This window comes from Catharus ustulatus, chromosome 14, assembly GCF_009819885.2.
Source record: "Catharus ustulatus isolate bCatUst1 chromosome 14, bCatUst1.pri.v2, whole genome shotgun sequence".
Taxonomy (NCBI): Eukaryota; Metazoa; Chordata; class Aves; order Passeriformes; family Turdidae; genus Catharus; species Catharus ustulatus.
Genome location: NC_046234.1, coordinates 10,280,143 through 10,300,810, shown reverse-complemented (window position 1 = coordinate 10,300,810; position 20,668 = coordinate 10,280,143). Strand labels below are relative to the sequence as shown.

Below are 20,668 nucleotides of genomic sequence, written 5' to 3'. Positions count from 1 at the left end.
AATTAAATTAAGAGTTTAGACTTGCTGTCTTGGTTTGGTTTTGTACACTTTCTTCCCACTTTTTCATAATTTTGGGGTTTTTTTTCAGCTGGAATTAAGATGTACAACAAAGAATGGTGTCACAACACAGTGTTACCACTGTTCCGACTTTCTCACCTACGTAAGTCCTGGCCTGCTGCACCTATTCTTTTTTAATCCAAGTATTGAGCTACTTGGGTTAAACAAAAAAAAAAAACCACTTTGACATGACTACAGTTGTAGTTTTAAGATTTGGAAGAATGCCTACCAGGGATTAAGATGAGATCAGTTTGCTTACACAGAATTTTATCTAAGTATAGACATATAAGAACTTCAGTATACTAAGCTACCTGAAAATTATGTAACATTTAAAACCCAAGAAGATCTCAAAATAATTTTTGTGGGAATAGAGAGGAGTTGAAGTAGAGGTTGCTGCAAGCAAAGAGGTTGCTGCTTTTAATATTATTTCTGATACTATTATTTGTTAGTTGTTAGAAAATTGATTAATACAATTATTATTATTATTATTATCACACCATTATGTGTAGTCTTAAGTGAAGTTGAACTTGGACAGCAGTATTTTAAAATTCATGAACTACCAAGGAGTAGAGTGAATCCTGTGCTCAGTCTCATGGCCTCAACTTGAGAGTGCACTGAGTTCAGACATGGGCACAAACACCCTTGGAAATCTGAGAAAAAGATCTGGAAACTACCATCTTACTGCAAACCGTGGTAGGATTTCACTGGGATAAAATCATTTTGAGCTCTTGTGCCTAGCATGATTTGAATTCCTGTAGTACCTTGATATTTGTAGCCTCACTGTTCACAGACAGCCTAAGGAGGGAGAGTCAGTGCTGATTTTCTTCTAAACCAGGCACCAAAGAGTATTCAGCTCCAGCAGCATTCACATATCCTGGGAGCTGCTGTTTGGTGTCACACACCTCCCTTCTGCTGGGAAGCATTAGCAACCAGAAGATGAAAAAAACAGGATACGATTACTTTTGTGGGAGTATAACTGAAATTTTTCAGGCAGAAGATATATATTTATTCACTTACTGCCTTTTTGTGCTAGTAAAATGTATCACAGAAGGTACTCACAATCCTTCTAAGGCTAGCGAAAGCACATACTCCTATTATTTGTAGTATATAGTGATCAGCTTTATTTACTCAATGTTTTATCTATAAAATTATGGCCTATGGCAGAAAAACAAAAATATAATAATAAGTATCTCTGGTCTTTGGTCAGTATCGATCTTTCGAATTATTCATTTTATCTTTCCTGTTTCTGATCCACTGGTTTACAGATGTTGGAAGAATCAAAAAACATCTCTACCACACGTACTTTTGGAAGACTAAATGCAGACAGATTATTAAGCTAACTTTATGTATCAGTAATTTGTAAAATAATATTTTAAAATTTTAAAATAATTTGAACAGCATAGAAATACATTTTTCTTAAAAGACAGAACTCTGGAATATTGCAAGAAACTGTCTCTATGGTGCATTACTGAAAAATTGCATTGCTGGAATTCTACAGCAACTCCATTTTTAAATTTTATATGCATAATTAAAAGAATAATGAAATTTTACTGCTAGATCATTTTTTCTCCAAAAAGTGCTTTTATTCTGTCCTTAAAAAGCATGTTTTGATGTTATAAGTAGAAATAAGAAGAATTCCTGAGATCACAATTCAAATGGTAGTGTACATTTACATGTGATTTATAGTACTGGACAGTGTGATAAATATCACCTATACATCATAGATTTCCATTAATATCAAAATGAGGTTTTGCTACACAAAAGACTAAGGAATAAAGTGCACAATTGTCTGCTTTGGTATCTCTGTAAGTTACATTGACTCTGCAGACATGTCTTGGAATTACTATGAAGTAAATTGCTAATGGATTGTGAAGGAAAAGTTGGAATGAGGTTCCATTCCAGTGAGACAAACTGATGAAACACGAGCATAATTTGGCAAGCTCATTCTGACACTGGATAATTCAGTATTACTGTCCTACATTAAGCCGTCATGTTTAGGTGTAGCATATTAGAATCAAAATGTTTATGTTAACATACAGAATACACTGTAAAACTTAAGATATTTATGAAATAATGGGGAAGGGAGGGAGGAAGAAAAAAAAAATAAAATGCCTCTTAGAGAAGACTTTGCTATTTAACATCTGAATTGCTGACTATTTCTCCTTATTACTAATTTGCAATTGGGTCTAAACTTCCAACAGTGTAAAATTATTTGAACATTGAAAGCAGTCATTCTAAGAGAGCTCCTATACATCAACATGGTGAATACTGCTATTATGAAATGTTATTTGTGTTTTTGTTTCCTTCTCATTCTTCAGATTCTCTCAAAATTTAGGTCAAGCTATTAAAAAGCTCAAGATAGACTAGAGCTCTGATGGAATAATCAAAGATTAGCTTTAAAAAATAGAGTCCAGAGACTGGAAACTGTGACCTATGAGCATTTTTTGAAACTAAACTCTATGGATGTCCAATAGGGTCCACAAAAACAGGGAGGCCAGCAAAGGAATGGCTAGTTTCCACCGTCACAGCATAGTTGTTATCTATTTTTACCTTAGGCTAAATTTTCTAGAACTGAATGCTCACAGAGATTCAGGAGGTTACTGTAATGTGTTATTAATGTTTGTAAATTGTTCTCACAACCTTTAATAAAAATGTTGTTGCCAAGTATTTTTCATTGATTGCCTGGAGATTCCCAGCAGTCACTCTCCTGTTTCACTCTGGCAATATAATAGAGAATTTCTGATATAAGAACTAGTAGAAATGAATGTTTAAGATCCTCAGAGAAAACCATCCACTGTATGGATGTAATCTCAAGCATTTTAAATGGTGCTATTCTAGAATAGAAACTGAAAAGCATGCTTTATCTTTAATGTCATATAAATCCACATATGTCTTGAAAGTGTGAATACCCCAAAGATCCATTCCACAAATTGTCCAGGAAACCACATTTCATCTTGAAGGCCTGTAATGCTATCAAGGCTTTGCAGTAGTGAGAAGCCACGTTGACAGATATTTCTGGTGCTTAAGAACATCCCTGACTGTACAAGAAAAGAGGAATGTATAAAATCACAGCCTAAGGCATGGTTTATGAGGGTGATGTCTAATCACATACCTACTACACTTAAGAACACAGATAAATCACATTCTTTCATCCATAGCATAAGGTTCATTACTGTCCAATAAGCATAATAAGCTGCCCCACAAGCAAAACAGCTTTTTCTGTGTTTACAGTTGAAACTGCAAATATAATAAACCATAAGCATGATCCCCGCCAACTACATGCATGATAATGGAGTTTGGTTTTAAACAGAAATTATAACGTGAAAGTAAATGTTCCTCTTGCTGCAGGACTGCTTTTCACATCAAATATCAGCATCTTCCAGGCAGACAGGATATATTTACCATGAGGGCGATATTCATAGCACACAAGGAGGAAACCAGTCTGATTCCCTAAGCAGAATCCTGGAAATTCCCTGCATTCACAAATTTTCACTGTGGACCTTCCTATGTTGGAAAGGTGCAGATTCCAACTAAAATGCTTCTCCCAAAATTGGGGCATTAATTAGGTCTCTTTCTGTTGTAGAATCTTTTAGAGAAGCTCACAAAGTCGCCTTGCCTTAACCAGGGCATTTTCAATATCTTTTTATTGACTGCAATGCTGTATTTTCACTAGAATGTTAAGAACAATTTTGCCTCAAAATTCCATCTTTATTTTAATACCAGTCATTGGGCTAAAAGAGTCTTTATGTCAGTGAATGAGTTAAAAATTACTAGAGGATAGAGACACTCAGACATCCCAGATATAACACTGTAATCCTTTAAGTCTTGATTTTGCTTCAAACCACAACATAACTAACTGTTTTCAGTATCAGTAGGGGTCCCAATTAACTGCATACATAACTAGCACACAAGTCATTTTAGGCACCATTTCAGTGTAAAATTGTTTTTCTAATGTCATCTGCACTAATCATAAGATAATTATGTTTATAAGAAGCTAATAATTACTAAGATTATCTGTTTTAAATTGTTAATGTGCCTCACCAACAGGGTTTTGAAGAAGCAGGAAGGTTTGGAAGGTAAAAAAGTTTATTTTTTTTAAACAATAAAATAGAATCTTTTAAAAAATAAATTTGAGATGTTCATCTATTGAAAGAAGAGCTTTGAAATGCAATTATGAGGTATTGAAAGAAAGTTGAAGCGCTACAGACAAATCAAGTGTGCTTTTTATTCTTGTTAAGAGTAGTTAAATTAAAGCTTAATTAATTTATTTTAAAGATAGATCTTGTTGGTAACCGACCCTATACAGGCTCCCCATCTTACTTTCATAAGCAATTGTAGGGAGTTTTTAAATTAAATTATACAAATGTTTGCTGTTTCATCATCTTTTTCAGTCTCAGAGACCAACGCAATGAGAAATTTTAGCAGACATGATGCTGCTGACGGGCAACCTAGAAGACAACTGTGCTGCAAGATGCAGTTACAGCAAGACAGGATTCAGAAACCTGGAAGTTATTTGGATTTACATAGCAAAGCCAACAATGTAAAACATGTAAAAGTAATTTCTGATAGAAATTCTAGGAAATACTTCAGGAATGCTTCTGTCAGTGAGATATTTCCATCATCAGCTCTGGATGTGGAGGTAGAGTTCTCCTCAGCAACAAATGTGCTTTAAAAACACACCTACTGAACCCAGCTTTACTTATTGCTGACAAATACCACTGGCAATTTTCTGCCTAGCCTATGGCTTTCCATCTGATGATTAAACATTTTTTCCCAGCTACTTAATAACAGCCTTTACACAGCTTGAGAAGCAAAACTATAAATAGCATCCTTGAGAGAGACCCTAGAGGAGATGTGTGGTTAACACTCCCAAACCAAATACATGATATTTTATGTTGAAAAGGTGAGAGGCCAACAAACTTTCCAACATTCTGGTTTTCATATAAGGACCCTGAGGTGAAAACATATTAAGGAGCCACTGAGCCTGCTCTGCACCAGCTAATATTAGTTTGAACTTGACCCTGCAAAGGGATCTGGGAATGCAGAAAAAATGAGTGGACAAAAAAAAAAAAACAATCAGAACTGAGACCCCAATATTGTCTCTTGTGCATGTTAGCAGTGGCTGCAGGGGTAGCCACTGCAGGCTGTACTTTTGCAGCTCAGGAAAGGCTTACATTTTTCAAACCATATCTGCCTTACATAGCTAGCCTGTCAAGGTTAAATCCCTTTACTACTCGTCTCTGTCACCTCTGGTTATGCCTGCCTTGCTGTATGTTCTTGCAATCCTAACTGACATAGCAAAAGTCAATTCCAGGTATTTTAGACAGATCTATCATCAATAACAAAGGACAGTACAGCTCTAAGTGCTGAAACAGTTCAAATCTTTTAATACAGTACCCACGATTGCATTATGCACATTTGAAGAACATAAATCAAGACTGACCCAAAAGTGAATTTTAAATTGCATCAGAAATGTTAATTATATTCAACAGTTCAGTATTAAGATGTCAAAGAATCTTACAGAGGACTCGGTAGTACAGAGAGGTGCACTTAGCAACTATTCCTGTCAGTCACTTGCATTCTGTGGCTACATCGACAGTAAGTCTCTTAAACACAAACAACAAAACCCTCAGTGTATGCAAGGACATAATGGCTCTTACAGATTCTTTACAATTAACATGCCTAACATGAACACATTTAGTGCTCAACAAATAATTTTTTTAATGCCATTGATCCTAGATTTTTTAAAAAACTACTTTCCATTCCTTTGACAGATGTGCTATGCTGCATTTCATTACTTTTTGTCCTTACCTCGTTCTTCTTTTGTTTTAGATAAGTGATGAGGCTTTCAAAAAAGATTAAGCACTGGCAGGCAAAGCAATGGCCCAAACACAGATTTAATTGGAACCTCAAATCCTGTGGAAAGAAAAAAAAAAGAAATTAAACCATTAATAATTTAATTTTACTAGCAGACAGAGTGAGTTCATGAATCCTGTTTTAGGCAGCTTCTTTACATTTGATTTCAACAGGTATTCAACCTGTTAGTCAAAGCATGTTGGAAATAAAATCATTAACAGAAGATTTCAGGGGGATGTACACAGTTGCTAACAGGCGATGATGGGGTTAGATTTCATCTGGAGAAGTAGTCCACCAATGATTGGTAATGTCAGAATTTACTTGATTTAAGCATTAAGTTCAAGGATCACTTTCTTCTAAAGTAAAGTAAAACCTAAGAATCTTCCCATTGTGTAGCATTCAAAAACCATTTTCTTATGCTACTCTTTGCCCCATGAATGTGTGACAGAGTACAACCATTATACAGCTATATCACTCAAATGCAACCAAGTCATAATGCTAAACAATTCATGCTTCAACACAAAAGACACTGAAAGAAATTTAATTTCTTTCAAGATTGTAAAGGGCTCTAAACATAAAAACTGCCATAAATGTAAATCATAAAGCCATTTTTTAGAGTCAGAGGTTATAAGTTGTAGTATATGGCAAGTGACAACCAAATAACCAACAAAATAAAGTAACCCAGAGTATGAGTAACTTGCTTTTTTTCTGCATTAGTAATATCTATTCAGACATACAGTACAAAAAATCTCAGGTGCATCACAGAACATCTCTAATATTTTTGTCAGAGAATTATGCTTTATATTTCAAAATACCAGACTCTTATACAGTTATGTGGCATTAATACAATTATTTCAATGGACCAGGAATAACTTCCCATGGAACCAATCTGACCAACAGAGTTATAATTTTCCAAGCTCTCAAAGCTACATTGGGGAGGAGGTTGTGTTTCATTTTCCTACTTTGCTGTTATTGCACAACAAGTATATATAAGTTTAATTTGGAATTACAATCAGATTTATATACCATGACCTCAGTCACACTAGGCTACTAGAATTCAGTAAACATGCTGTAGTAGGCAAGAAGTTATCATTAAGAGTGTTCAATTACATATATAGTTATTATTTAATATGGCAAATATATCTAAAGCCTGTACAGAAGGTGGCATTTCAAACTGCTGTAAGACATTGTATTTAAAAAAGCTCCTTGCATGATAATAGTTTGTATGGGTATTTAGCTTATTTTTTATTGTATGTTGATTGAGGACTGCAGGATGCCATGTGGGATTTAAAGACTAAGCATGTCTATGACTATGACAGCAATATTTTTCATTAAAGTTTCTTTTCTGAAGAACAAATTTACTAAAATGTCTCTCCACGAATCGCATCAGAAGCATTTTTGATAATGAAGAGGTAATCTCTGGTCAAGATGATGATAATATAAATGGTCCATGCTCAGATTATCTTGTACATCATTTCTTTTCCAGAAGTGATTAGCTAAATGGACAACAATGCATATGTGACAGTCTGCTTGGAAAGCTGCAATAGAGGGAAAGCAGAGGCAGATTCTTTGCATGGCATAGAGACAGTGTCAACAAAACCTGCAATGACAAGACAAAATTTCTGTGCATAGTCCCCGTCTGCCCCATTATGCTCTCCCAGAAGCCTGGGGACTGCAGCCACAGATGTGCAGAGAGGCTGTGCCAGAGGCAGAGCAGAGCAGCTGATGAGGCAGGGCTGGTACCCACCTCAGTCAGGCAAATCTGAGCTCAGTCCCTCTGCTCAGTGTCTGCATCCTGCTTGCCCCCCACTCTTTCTAGTGGCTCCTGTCAGCAAGACCTTTACACCAGCAGCCAGCTGTGTCCATCTTGACTCAGCCTGCAAAGTAGTGCAGAGGGGACAGAAGATGTCACTCTATAAAGTGCAGCTAAAGGCACTTAGGCACTTTATTAAGGCAGCTAAATAAAGGCTGGCATGAGTGCTGGGAATTTTGGAACGGAAAGTAGAAGCAGGCTATCCTGTCAGCTACACAGCTGAAGACCTAACATTCAGCTAAGGACATATCAGTGGTTTTCTAAAGTACTACAGACAGAAAGCAACAATGCTCAGCACTGGCAATTCAGTCTCAGATATTTTTAGAGGGTTATGGCTGTCTTTTCTCCTGTAATTCAGAAATGAGCTTGAGGGGAAAACAGGCTATTTCTACCTAAAAACAATTCTTGGTCCAAATATCACTCTTTCACTTACTTCTCCATCAATAAATAATTTTAAATACAACTACTGTGCTTCCTGGTGTTCATTTCATAAATGCCTTGCAAGCTGCAAGCTCTCTAAGTAGCACTGCTCCCTTTAGCCCAGAGAAACATTTGAGTCAGTCATTTAATACATAGCCATTCAAAGATATTACTGAAGTTTAACAGGAGGCAATTTTAGAGCCTGGTGTTCTAAATGACACTCAGATACTGAGTCCCCATCTAATATTTATTTACCTATGAAGCTATAAAATAACAAATACAAAAATAACAACAAACACAATAGACATCATTACACTTTTGTAGCAAAACCTGCCAGAAACAGGACAATATCTTATCCTGAGAAGTAAAAGCAGGATAGACCAGCTGTTAGGTCCCCTCTGAAAAGATGTGAACCCTTGGGACATTCAGATGCTGCGCTATATATGAGACACAGGAACACACCAGTTGGGATCCATGAGAACAATAATTGAAAAAAAAAAAACCAAAACAACAAAATTGTTCAATAGCTTTACTACAAATATACTTATTGGTGCTTCAGGCATAGAAAATTCAATAAAGAGGTGAACAAATCTCACAATGTCTTCAAATTAATTTACATTCACAGAAAAGTCACAAAGATAATTTTCAGGGCAACTAACTCCATCTAATTAACAAACTGAGTATTTATTTAGAGAGTGATGCACTGATTGATTACTGATACTGTAAACACATTCTGTACTGCTTTTATATTAAAACCACCAAAAATCTGAACCTTTGAAAGTGTGCCACACCTCAGCAAATTGCAATTTACTATGATACTAGATTTCTTATAAGTTTACTCTACCATGATGAATAGGTGCTTGGAGTGGAACAGGAGAAGAAAGGACAGCATCTCCTCCACAGCCTGTGTTTGTGAAAGAATATACGTGAAAGAAAGAGCATGCAGGAGCTTGACATGTCCTTGGGGTATGATTAAAAGCTCATGAAATAAAATAATTCAAAGACAACAGCTCTGACTTTAACCACCACTGGGGACAGCAGGTCTTTCACTTAAAACATGCCAGCCATTCACAAATATAACTGAAATAATACAGAAGATGCATTTTAATACCTGGTGATTTAGATACAAACCCCAAACCAGAGAGACCCTGTGGGTGACATAAAAATGCCACAAAGTTTAACCAGAGTTTCATTTTTTATAATAATATTAGGCCAAAGCTTAAAAATGTATCCATTTTAAACTGATACTATTGAATGATAAAGAAAACTTCTATATCTATATCTATCTATCTATATCTATGTCATCTATATCATCTATCTATCTATATATCTATCCATCTATCTCTATCTCTAATCTACATCTATCTCTATCTCTATCTATATCTCTATCTATATCTATATCATCTATCATCTATCTATATCTATCTATGTATATCTTTATCTATATCATCTATATCTATCTATCTATATCTATATCTATATCTATCTATCTCTATCTCTATCTCTATCTCTATCAATATCTATATCTATATCAATATCAATATCTCTATATCTCTATCAATATCTAATCTATATTTATATCTGTATCTATATCTATATCTATCTATATCTGTATCTATCTATATCTATGTCTCTATCTCTACCTATATCTAATCTATATCTATATCTAATCTATCTATATCTATATATCTATATCTATATCTATCTATATCTAATCTATATCTATATCTATCTCTATCTCTATCTAATCTATATCTCTATCTCTATCTCTATCTCTATCTCTATCATCTCTATCTCTATCTCTATCTATATCTATATCTATATCTATCTCTATCTATCTATAATCTATATCTATATCATCTATATCTATATCATCTATATCTATATCTGTACTATATCTATCTATAATCTATATCTAATCATCTATCTAACCTATATCTATCTATATCTACATCTATCTGTCTATCTATATATATCGCCATATAAAACCCCACATATAATATGATTCTTTATTAAAGAGGAAATCTTCTCCCCCAGGCTGTGTCCTATCCAGTGCCACATCTGGGCCATAGTAACTTAGCTCTGTAACAATGGTCTGAGCTTATCCAAAGCTATTGTGATTCATAACCTGGACTATTTTACATTTTATGTATCACTGCCTTTTAAGTGGATGTATTTCATTAAATGTATACTTTCCTAAGCTTCAGAGTCTGTTCCACTTCTGCAAATTCTCTTCATTTCCTTTTTGACAGTTCTATTGTTAATTAGTTAATTGTGTACAGAGATACAAAGCCAGCTGCAACTCACATTACAATATATGTATATATGTGTGTGTGTGTCTATACACATACAACTCTCATCTCATCCAAAGTTATCTTCAACAATTTATTTTTAGAAAGTCATGAGATTGACCCAGCATGGAACTGCAGTATTTGAAACACAAAATATCTTGAACAGAAAACTGATTAAGTCTGGTTCAGAGACTAGTTTTTAATTTCCAAGTAGTTCACGACTAAACTTTCCAAGTGTGAACACTGATCTCGTTTCTCTCCTGGTGCAAGAGATGATTGGGAAGGAGCACACACACCACAGCCTCCTTGGAAACAGATAAAGGGCTGCTGATAGGGGCTCCCCACCCAGCCTCTGAAGGCTGATAACTCAACTGCTTTGAGGATTGTCACATTGTGGGAACTCACTGCCTAAGTCCTCTCTCTTCATGAAACGTGTTTCAAAATAGCTTCAAAGTTACCAGGGAAAAAAACAGATAGATGTGAGGCATAAACCTCTATTCCTTAGCAAAAAGACCAAAAATATATTGCATCTTACACATTTTTTTAACTATAGTTAACAAACTAAAAGACCAATCAAATCAGAACACTGCATTCAAACTCTGTGTTAGAACTAGTTTAGTGATGTGATTTCCTAATCCACTTGAAGTTAACTATGTTCAGGATGTTGCCTTCAGTACAGTTAAATATTCAGAGGATAGAATCGCACAGCTTTTAGACACAGAGTACCAGAGGGATTCTAAATCATTACAACACTTTAAAAAAAATTCCACCTTTCAGACACACATCCCTGCTCTCAATTGCTGAGAGTCAGAAGGAGACACTTTCATTTGGAGGTGTGATATTCAGATTATTTCAATGCTCACTCTTCTTGCAAATGCAGCTCAGTTATCAATACTGAGATACCATGAACAGATCACCCTTGCTGCTCATTAATATTAATTGTGATAAAGCTTAAATTTGAATCAAAAGTCCAAGATGTTCTACTCTAATATTTAATCTCATCACATAGTAAGTTCTACAATTGATAGTATTTACTGGTTTTTTAAGGCAACTTTTGGCTTTCATTTAGCAGCTGCTAGGTTCTTTTTTTTTTTGCTGCTGTTGAATTTTTTATAAAAATACAAAAGAAAACAGAAGATTTATTGCATGCTTCCTTTTGTATGTTTGTATCTTTTGAAATTAGTTATAACAGTACTTTTGTGTTAATAACAAGCTCATTAGTAACAAAATCAACTGATTTATAGATAGTGGTTTTGTCTTTATCAAATATGGAAGTATGGATGTTGGATGAAACTGTACAGAGTAGTTCAAGTAGCATTTTGTAGTGTGGAGAGTGTCATGATTGTGACAAGCTTAAATCTGCATGGCTTCCTGAGAGAAGAGAAGGCTTCAAACACAGGTTTTCTCCATCTGAGAAAAAGGGTTTAGAGACAAGAGATTTAACACTTGCAAAGCAGTGAAAGCTCTGAAAGCATTTTTTCAACCAAAAAAATCTTGATTTCTTACACTTTCTTCTCTCTTACCCTGTCTCTTGAAAGGCCTCCCTTAATTTGTTCTGAAATCTTCTACACCATATTTTAGCCTGTAATGGGTGCTCAGGCTCAGTTTAAGGCACATTTTCATTGTGCTTAAGAATCTTTCCTCTTGCAGGGCCACATTACCACGCTTAAGATTTTATATTAATCTTGTGGGCCAGACCAAAATCTGGCCCTTGGAACAGATTAAAAATTCAGGATGCTGAACAAAAATAGGTTGTGGGTTTTGAACACCAATCCCTTTTCTACCAGTGTATTAAAGGCTGTCTGAAAGAAAAAAAGAGTGGCACTTTCTATTTGTGCTTTCTTCCCTCAAAGAGCTTAAATCCTTCTACCTTAGAAATATTTTCAATCTTATTGCTATCAATAAACAATTTCTTTCAATAATAACTCTTTAATTCAAATTTTTCTTAGGTTGCTTAAAAAAATAAATTTCTAACAAATAAACAGATTTTCTTAGTATTTCCACTCTCTCTGTTATTTGCTGTTATGACAATCTAAACAGGTATTTTTGCATGTCCCTACCCAAAAGGTCTCAGCAATACCATGTAATTGCTAGGTTAAGCTTCTAATTCATTTGTTGTTAGTTTTGTTCCTTTGAAATTCCCTCATTAAGTTATTGCAGGGAGCTGTGTTTGCACAGCAAAAGAGAAAAATGCAAGCTCTTTATTGCATTCTTTTAATATCCCTTTATCTTTAAACTAGCTAATTAGCATATTAATTACTTAGATATAGTAGTCACAATCTTACAATTAACTGTGGGTACAACAATCTACTGATTGAGTGTAATACCATTTGTACTTACATCACAATAACATCTTCACTTGCTCTGATGTACTCTGTCAAGTATTTTCAAATTAAAACAACTGGCATTGGTAGACATGTATTAATGATAAGTATCCAAGTGAATGCTTGTGTACCTTGTTAAAAGTTTTCAGTCCTAACAAAGAAATACGGAAAGCTCATTCATTACATAAGAGGTGAAATTACATTCACCAGATATATTAAAAGCTTATTCCTTCTCTATTTTTACAATCAAAACTTCTATTTGTTAGATTTAAACCTAACTGCTCTTCTTGCCAACTTCCAAAATTTCAGTGGATATAATCTTCCTTTATACACCAGTAACAGCTCTGAATGAGAAAACAACCTGTAAAATGAGCAAACAAAACCCCATTCCCTGCTCAGACTCAGAGTGCTGCTGAGGGACACTTTACCAGAAGCTCAGAGAACGCTTACCATCACTACCCATGTCTGGCTTCTCTCCTGCTCACGTTCCTCATGTTGCACCTGCTATGGTTGTAATTACACCACGAAATCTGCCCCTCTAAACCCCAGCATCCCTTAGTCTTATCCCTACCCCAAACTGTGCCTTCCAGAATGGGCTGAGCTGGGAACAGACACTCCAGGTGAGGGTATTTCAGAACAAACCAGGTCAGTAATCAATTCATGATGGAACAAATTCTTTTTCACAGTGAAATAAAAATTATTTTGCACTTGCAGTTTTAGTAGACTACAGTTTGGTCCGGAATGGTCAAAATATGTCAATCAATAAATTTCTGATGGCAATTTCAGCATAAGTGCCTACACCACCAAATATGATTCATCTACTCGAGTGATAATATTACACTTTCTGTAGCTGAGCACTTTGCAATACAAAGAATTAATTTCAGTGCAACATTCCAGTAATGCCCTCATAAAACTATGGCAGCTGAGAGCTATGTTTTCACATGAATTGAAAGGGACAAAATATTTATAGCACAAGTCTGAGAGTGTGAATACAAAATGTGCATCTGAATAATCATGCACTGACTCCAAGTTTATTGTAAGACTGAGGGTTCCATGGGTGACTGTCAAGTTCTTTTCCACTGTAGTTGTTCCTGACAGGTGCAGTGCACAAAAAGCCCTGTCCCTGTACAGTGTGGTAAGTGCCCATCCCCTCTGCAGTACTCCTTCCCTTTCACTGTCCTATAACTCTCCTCAAGTCCTCTTGGCTAGGGTGAAAATCCAAGGCAATTTAAAAAATAAAAAAATTAATTTCAGTCTGACCACTTCTCATATTTCTATCCCTGCACCAGCCTATTGATGATAACAAGCATTTATGAAGTTACAAATATGAGATGAGTATTTCAAGCTTGCTGTGGAATTGTGGGAATGCATAGAATGTGCGTTATATTTTTGATTTAAGAAATCTAGCAGGCCTGGACATTTTATATTCAGTTTCATATAGACATTGATGTATCAAGATGACTCAGAGTGTATATGCTTTGCATTTGTTTGAAATATCTCTGACAAGTACATATTTTTGAATTAGTGATCTAAAGATTTTTTTATTATATAATTACGAGCTGGAGGCTGAATTTTTAGAAATGAATTTGGTGGTAGATTTGCAATTCAAAAAAGTTACTTAAATTAACAAAAATGCCCTAAAAGAACAGCTGTCTACCTGACTGATCCAAGAAAATGAACACTGAAAATAAACAGCTACCCCATGGAAGACTATGCGATAAAACTAATCTCCCTTTTCATAATGTATTTATTTCCCCCTGTGCTTATTGCAGACCTGGTGAACCTTCAAAGCAATAAATATTTAAATGTTACAGACATCCCAGACATGTGAGTTCAAATGAAAGTAGGATTTCAGTAGCCTGACTAGAGTGAAACCAGATTTCTTAAAGAAAGTGGTTCTGGTTGTTAGATAACACTCCAAAACATGCCTTTTTTTTTTTGTTTGTTTGTTTTGTTTTGTTTTGTATTGTTTTGTTTTGTTTCCAAATACTTTGCTTTGTTATGCCAACTAATTCTTTTTAAAAGGACTTTTTTTTTCTGAAATCTCAATGTTCTCCACACAAGACTCAGTGTCTGGACAAATGACACAGTTCCAATAATGTCATCTCAGCAACATATTAGAGAGAGTAAAAAACAGTACATGTTTAAGGTTACTAGGATAAATATCCCTGAGTGCTATATGTTATCATAGAACCTCCAAAATTCAGTCACTAAAATTAACCAAGTAATGACATCATTCAGTAGTTGAGATGTTTCAGCCATGTGTTTTTCACATTCAAAAAACTAGATGAAAGCAGAGATAGAAGCAGGCATGCATCAAAATAATTTCAGGGTTCAAAGCAAGGGATTTAGATGTAGGTACTTTCATAGCACAGAGGACTCAGCGGTCATGACCCAGAATAAGACAGTGGATGGAGTCCTGGTAGTGAAAAACTGCTGTGTGACAAATGAAACAAAATGTTTCTAACCAAACTGATTTCTATCTTTTCGGAGTCCATGCACTGAGGGAAGGTGGGGTATCCTTTCCTTTGCGCATTTTTTGCACTCCAGCCATTCTCAGTGGCTTCTACCATTTACGTACTCTCCAGAATACACTATTTTCATTCCTGAGTCACAGGTTCTACTGGGATAGTCCAAACAAATGCCAACAAATTCAGTTACAACAAAGGACAGAAGAGATAACATTCAAAGAAAAACTAAGCCATGTATCCATCATTTGTCATGCCTTGTGGGTATTAAGTATGGCCTGGTCTGATTTATGGGGAAATCCATAGTGTTCTGAAAGCCTCTTTAGGGAAGCATAATTTGGGATACTGCCGCCAGCCGTGAAGCAGCCGGAAAGCTGTGATGGCTGTGGATTTAACCTCTGCACTGGTGTGCCCTTGGTGAACCCTTTAAAGTTTTATCCATCACAACAGTCCCAACAGTTTGCAGGGCTTTTTCCTAAAAGCCTTCCAGCTTGCAGCTTCCCAGGGCCTGTCAGCCCTCCTGCCACGCTGCACAATCTGCCAAATAATCACAGTGGTTTTTTCTCAAGAATGGGACAAGTCCCTCTGTCTTGAAGGCCTCAGTCTCTGAACTAGTCCTGATACTCAGACATATGCTCTTAAGGGCAGTGCTCAACCCCTAGAGAGTCAACCAACATGTGTGTGATTTGTCAGACTGAGCATTTTACTCATATCCAGGAACAGATCTTTATCAGAACTGCCCACAAAGAGCTGCAGGATCCATTGGGCAGAAAGGTTGTGATAAACAAATAGAGAATATTTACTGTTCTTCAATTCCTAAACTAAGGGCTTCAATTTATGCTTATTTATTAAGATGAAGACCAGTCTATTAACAAATCAGTCCACTATCTCTTTCAAATCCAACCATTAAAAAGTAATTACAGTTGTCACCTGCCCAGGTGCACAGATTGAGGAACCTGCAAGGAACAGTCTCCTTTTTGATGCTGCCACGAGGGCCGTGTTTTCAGACTAAACCCTAAAAAAAGCCAAGAAAGTGGGTAGAGAGATTTCAATCAGTCAGCAGAAGTGGCAACCTGGAAAGAAGTGCACAAAACATATCATACAACAGCCTTGCCCTTGAGGGCTCTAACAGACACTTTTCATTTTTTGAGGCATGTCTTTTCTTCCCTTTACTCCTCCAAAACCATGCTGAGGAGATCCACTCTTGGCTAAGTCAGAAGAAGTTTTCCACTGATTTTAATGTGGGCATGTGGGCTCTCACTGAGGACAGCATTTCTTTCTCTTTCTTAATTAAAAAATTTCCTTACACGGACTGCCTGAAAGGATGTAAAGAAGATTAACAATAATATTCCAAACTAGTTTAACCTAAAAAAAAAATATTTATTCTAAAATGTCTCAGCACACACTCAGATGTTATGAATATTCAGTAAGCCCGCCTCAGCAGACATTCTTTGCAAGACTATTTTTACTAAAAGACATTTTGATATGACATAGAGAAAAGATAAGACTTTTTATACAAAAGAGGATTCACTGGAAATACTTTCTAATGAAATTTTTATGCTATGTAAGCTAGCCTGCCTGCACTCCTTTGGATTATCCTCCATGGTCTGCTACAACACATTCCATGGTACAGCATGTTAAAAGAAAGAAGAATCTGGTCAGTTTTTGAGTCTTTGTATATGAATGTGCTATTACAAACATAGGATGACCCAGGAATATCTCAAGAGTAAAACACTTGAATAACACACCCTCACTGTGCTATTGAATTTGTTACGCATTCCTTTAAATTAATAATAAAAATAGATCTTAAAAGACCAATTATAAACAAGCACAAGAGAAAAGCATTTTAAATAGCTCATGCTAATTGTGTTTATCTCAGTGTGAAGCCATGTCAAAGAGCCTGCAGCAAATGTATTTTGTTAAAAGTACCACTTGCTCAGCAGGCATTAAACACTAGAAAGCAAGCTTGTCATTAGTGGGCTACAGCTGAAAAGGCTACTAAAACTCAGCTAAATTATTAATATTGTATCTTAAAGATGTCGGAGAATTAAACTCCTTTTACACAGCAAATGATTTTAATGCTACTTTTTCTTCATGCCAGTCCATCAGTAATGCCCCAGTTTATTTAATCTTGGGGAGGACCAGAGAGCAGCCACGAGCCAACCTTGGTTTGCATTCCTCAGTGTGGCAAAGCTCCACTGCTCTACTTCTACTTCTGGGGCTCATATATTTTATTTTATTAAAGTGCTTATACAAAGGGAGTTGACTTTTTTTTATTATTTTCTCAGGTTATTTATAAGTTTAATGAAGTATATAAAATATAAGTTTTGTTTTTTTTTTTTTAATTTACATCCACTGTGATGTTTGAGACTCATTATTTCTGCAGGTGCATTTCCAGGTTGCTTCTAAGACAGTTTAACACTGAGTTGAAGCTGAAGGTGACAATTCTGCTCGTTCTTGTCAATCCATGTATTCTGGAGAGATGAGTCAGTTGGTTCCTGACATGAAACATTATCTTTTTCAGGGTTATTTTTCCATTGGATCAGTCATGCTACCAATATCAAAAAAAAGAAAACTACGAGGAGCACCAAGGTGCAAGACTGAAAACATTACTTTGGATGGCAATATGCCACTGAATTACCTTCCTTTAACATGAAATCACCAAGTCTGGTTTAAGGAGAAGGGCTGAAATGTGGAAAATACTACTGAGTGAAGTGAGATATCTCGAGAGAGGAATTGAGCTACATATTGTATGGTCTATTTAAAGGTTTTCTTGCTTTTGCAATTCATTCCTGACTCTCCACTATGAACAAGCAATACCGAGACACAATGCAACATTTTTTTCCTGTTGGTCTTTGAAATCTGACAGAGAATAAGAATGAGAAATACGAGACATCCCATAGGAACACAGCTATGATGAGAAATTGTGTTTCCTTAAAACATGAACAGACCCTCACCTCAGCAGGTTATACTCTCAAGCACCAGCTGTATGGATAAGTGCATGCATTCATCTACCATGCTGAGAAAAGAACTTCTAACTGTTTGAAGTTGATTTTGTTTATTTCTTTTTTTTTTTTTTACAGAACTTGAATCTCATTTGACAGATTACTTTCAGTTACAAAGGCATTCTGAGAAGACAATGCAATCCTACCCAATTCCTATGGTTTAAAAGAAGATTCCAAAGGTTATGTGTTCTTATATCATCAAGGTTCACAAAACAAAAACTTTACAAAGTCAGTATTTTATTCATAAATGTTATATCTGGGATGCATTTGGTATTAGATCCTAGTAATTTTTTTGTAAAGTAGTTTGTTTGTAACTTCAGAGAGGATAAGAAGTAAAATGAGGAAACTCACACTCATGCCAGCAGAGTAGAAACATGCTTTGGTATCAAACACAATTCGCTTGCTTTCAGATTATTTGGAAAACAGTAAGAGAGGGAGAGAGCAGCTAATATGGATGCGTGCCTTCACTGCTGCCAGAGACCAAATGTGCTGCTCAGCATGCCTTGGGTGAAAGTCTGTTATGATGGTTGAAAACAGAGATGACACAAATTCACTGAGCATCCTCAACAAACAGCACCGAGTTTTTTATGGCTGCCCCTTTTATAGGGGGTTTGAATTTCCCAGACTTACGCATGTGTTTGGCTGAGGTCATAACCCTGCCCAGCTCGCTGGCTAATGACACATCTGCATTTAGGGCTGAATAAGATTGGCTGGAGGTCCCTGTGTAGGTTTGAATCCAACCTATCCTTGTTCACCCAGGGACCTGTTTATGGAACTAGGCTAGCCAAACTGAGTTTCTTATTTATGGCCAAATTATTTGCCCAGATACAGACTAGCTGTGCTGTGACAGAGGTTCTGTGACAGACCAGCATGATTTTCTGCTAGTGGTCCTGAAAGACTAAACCTGACATCAGTGAGATACTCTGGGAGTCCAGCCATTCTTTTTTCTCAAGCTAAAGGTCATCTACTTAGCACAGGTGTCTTGGGAAGCAAAGGAATGCACTCATTCCTGAACTTTAGTGTCTTACAGACAGAAATATTGCTCAGGCTGTTCTTTAAACATCAGTAGAAAAGTGTACTAGGTCAGTCATTCAAGATCTGATGAAATATAGCACACTTCTAAATGTAAGCCAAAATTATATTCTAAACTTTCCCTTTTTTTACCTAAATAAGCGTAAGTTAAAAAAAAAAAAACTTTAAAATACCATACTCTTCCATTCCCTTTTCCAGGCAGCTCTTGACCTCGGCCCATGATGGAAACTCAAACAAGGACAACATATGTGCACAACTACAAGCCAGGTAACAGCTGCCTTGCAGCCCTTTCTCTGCTAAATTAAGCTTAATGTCTTTCATTTTACTTATACAATCTAAATGTCCAGGTTCCTGCTTATTTGAGGAATCACATTCCCCATAAAATATGATATTAAGAAAAGTATTCAAGCCTAAAAGTCCTTTCCATTTAAGAGACTAATGTCAAGATATTGTCCGTCATAGAAATCCAGATCACAATGTGCTTTTTCTTTCTACTTTGGTGAAAAAAAATACAAGTTTTTGATTATATAAGACAATGCTGATTTCTTCAGAAAATAGGGAATGATGACATTCAGTTAAAAGGATGGACAGGAGTTAGACGACTCAATTGAAAGAACAGAGTTGAACCGCAGGGAATTTTGTTACTTGATATTTTAGTCCAAAATTAAACTTAAATAAATAACTGAATAGCTTCCCAACTAAAGTAACTCCCAGGAAGTTCTCTGGGAAAGTTATTGGACAGAGCCAAAATTTGCACTTAGTTGAACACTTTCTGTGGCAGTGACATGAGGATGTCTCTGGGGAACACCCACCAGGCAGATTGCTCCATGGCCAAGGAACCATGTGTCCAGGCTCTCCTGCAAATCTACACAGTCAAAACAAAATATTTTGAATTGTAAAAACAATATCTCCTATCTGTCTCTAGCCAACAAATCCTGTTGCTTTGGTTGCTTAGATTGAATTTCATATTTTCAATCATTGAACAAGGTTTCATTTTTTAGAAAGGTATGGTTGGATTACTTCTGTTTTTAAAATACTCATCCAAAGAAATGTATTAATTTAAAGATGGGAGAGACAGCAGACTGCACAAAACTGACAGAATTGGAGAGTAAAGGAGAGTTTTCTTTGCTTAGCTCTTTCTCACAGCTTAACCAACTCCTAACGTGAGTCACTATTAGAATGCTTCTCCTGCTTTCCGGCCCTACTCAGACACAGAGCTACTGCATCCTAATCATTTTATCCCCATTTTATTAAAAATAAATATTAAAGTATGTTTTTCATATCCATCCATTCATCTCTCTGCTATTCCCCTACCCTGTTTTATATATGACTATTAGTATTTTTCACTATAATAAATTCTAACTACTTCAGTTTTTCAGCCTTCTTGAGCAGTTTCTTCAAC

The 20,668-nt window shown here is 35.9% G+C and overlaps 1 protein-coding gene across 5 annotated transcripts in view; it reads right to left on the bottom strand.

The window, feature by feature from the left end:
- Window positions 1-20,668, bottom strand: part of TENM1 (teneurin transmembrane protein 1) — an 817,608-nt gene that overhangs the window by 481,422 nt on the left and 315,518 nt on the right. For all 5 annotated transcript variants that reach the window (XR_004419458.2, XM_033072762.2, XM_033072761.2 and 2 more), the window contains exon 4: window positions 5,869-5,973. The gene's annotated coding sequence lies outside the window, so the exon portion shown is untranslated. The remainder of the gene's footprint in view (window positions 1-5,868; window positions 5,974-20,668) is intronic.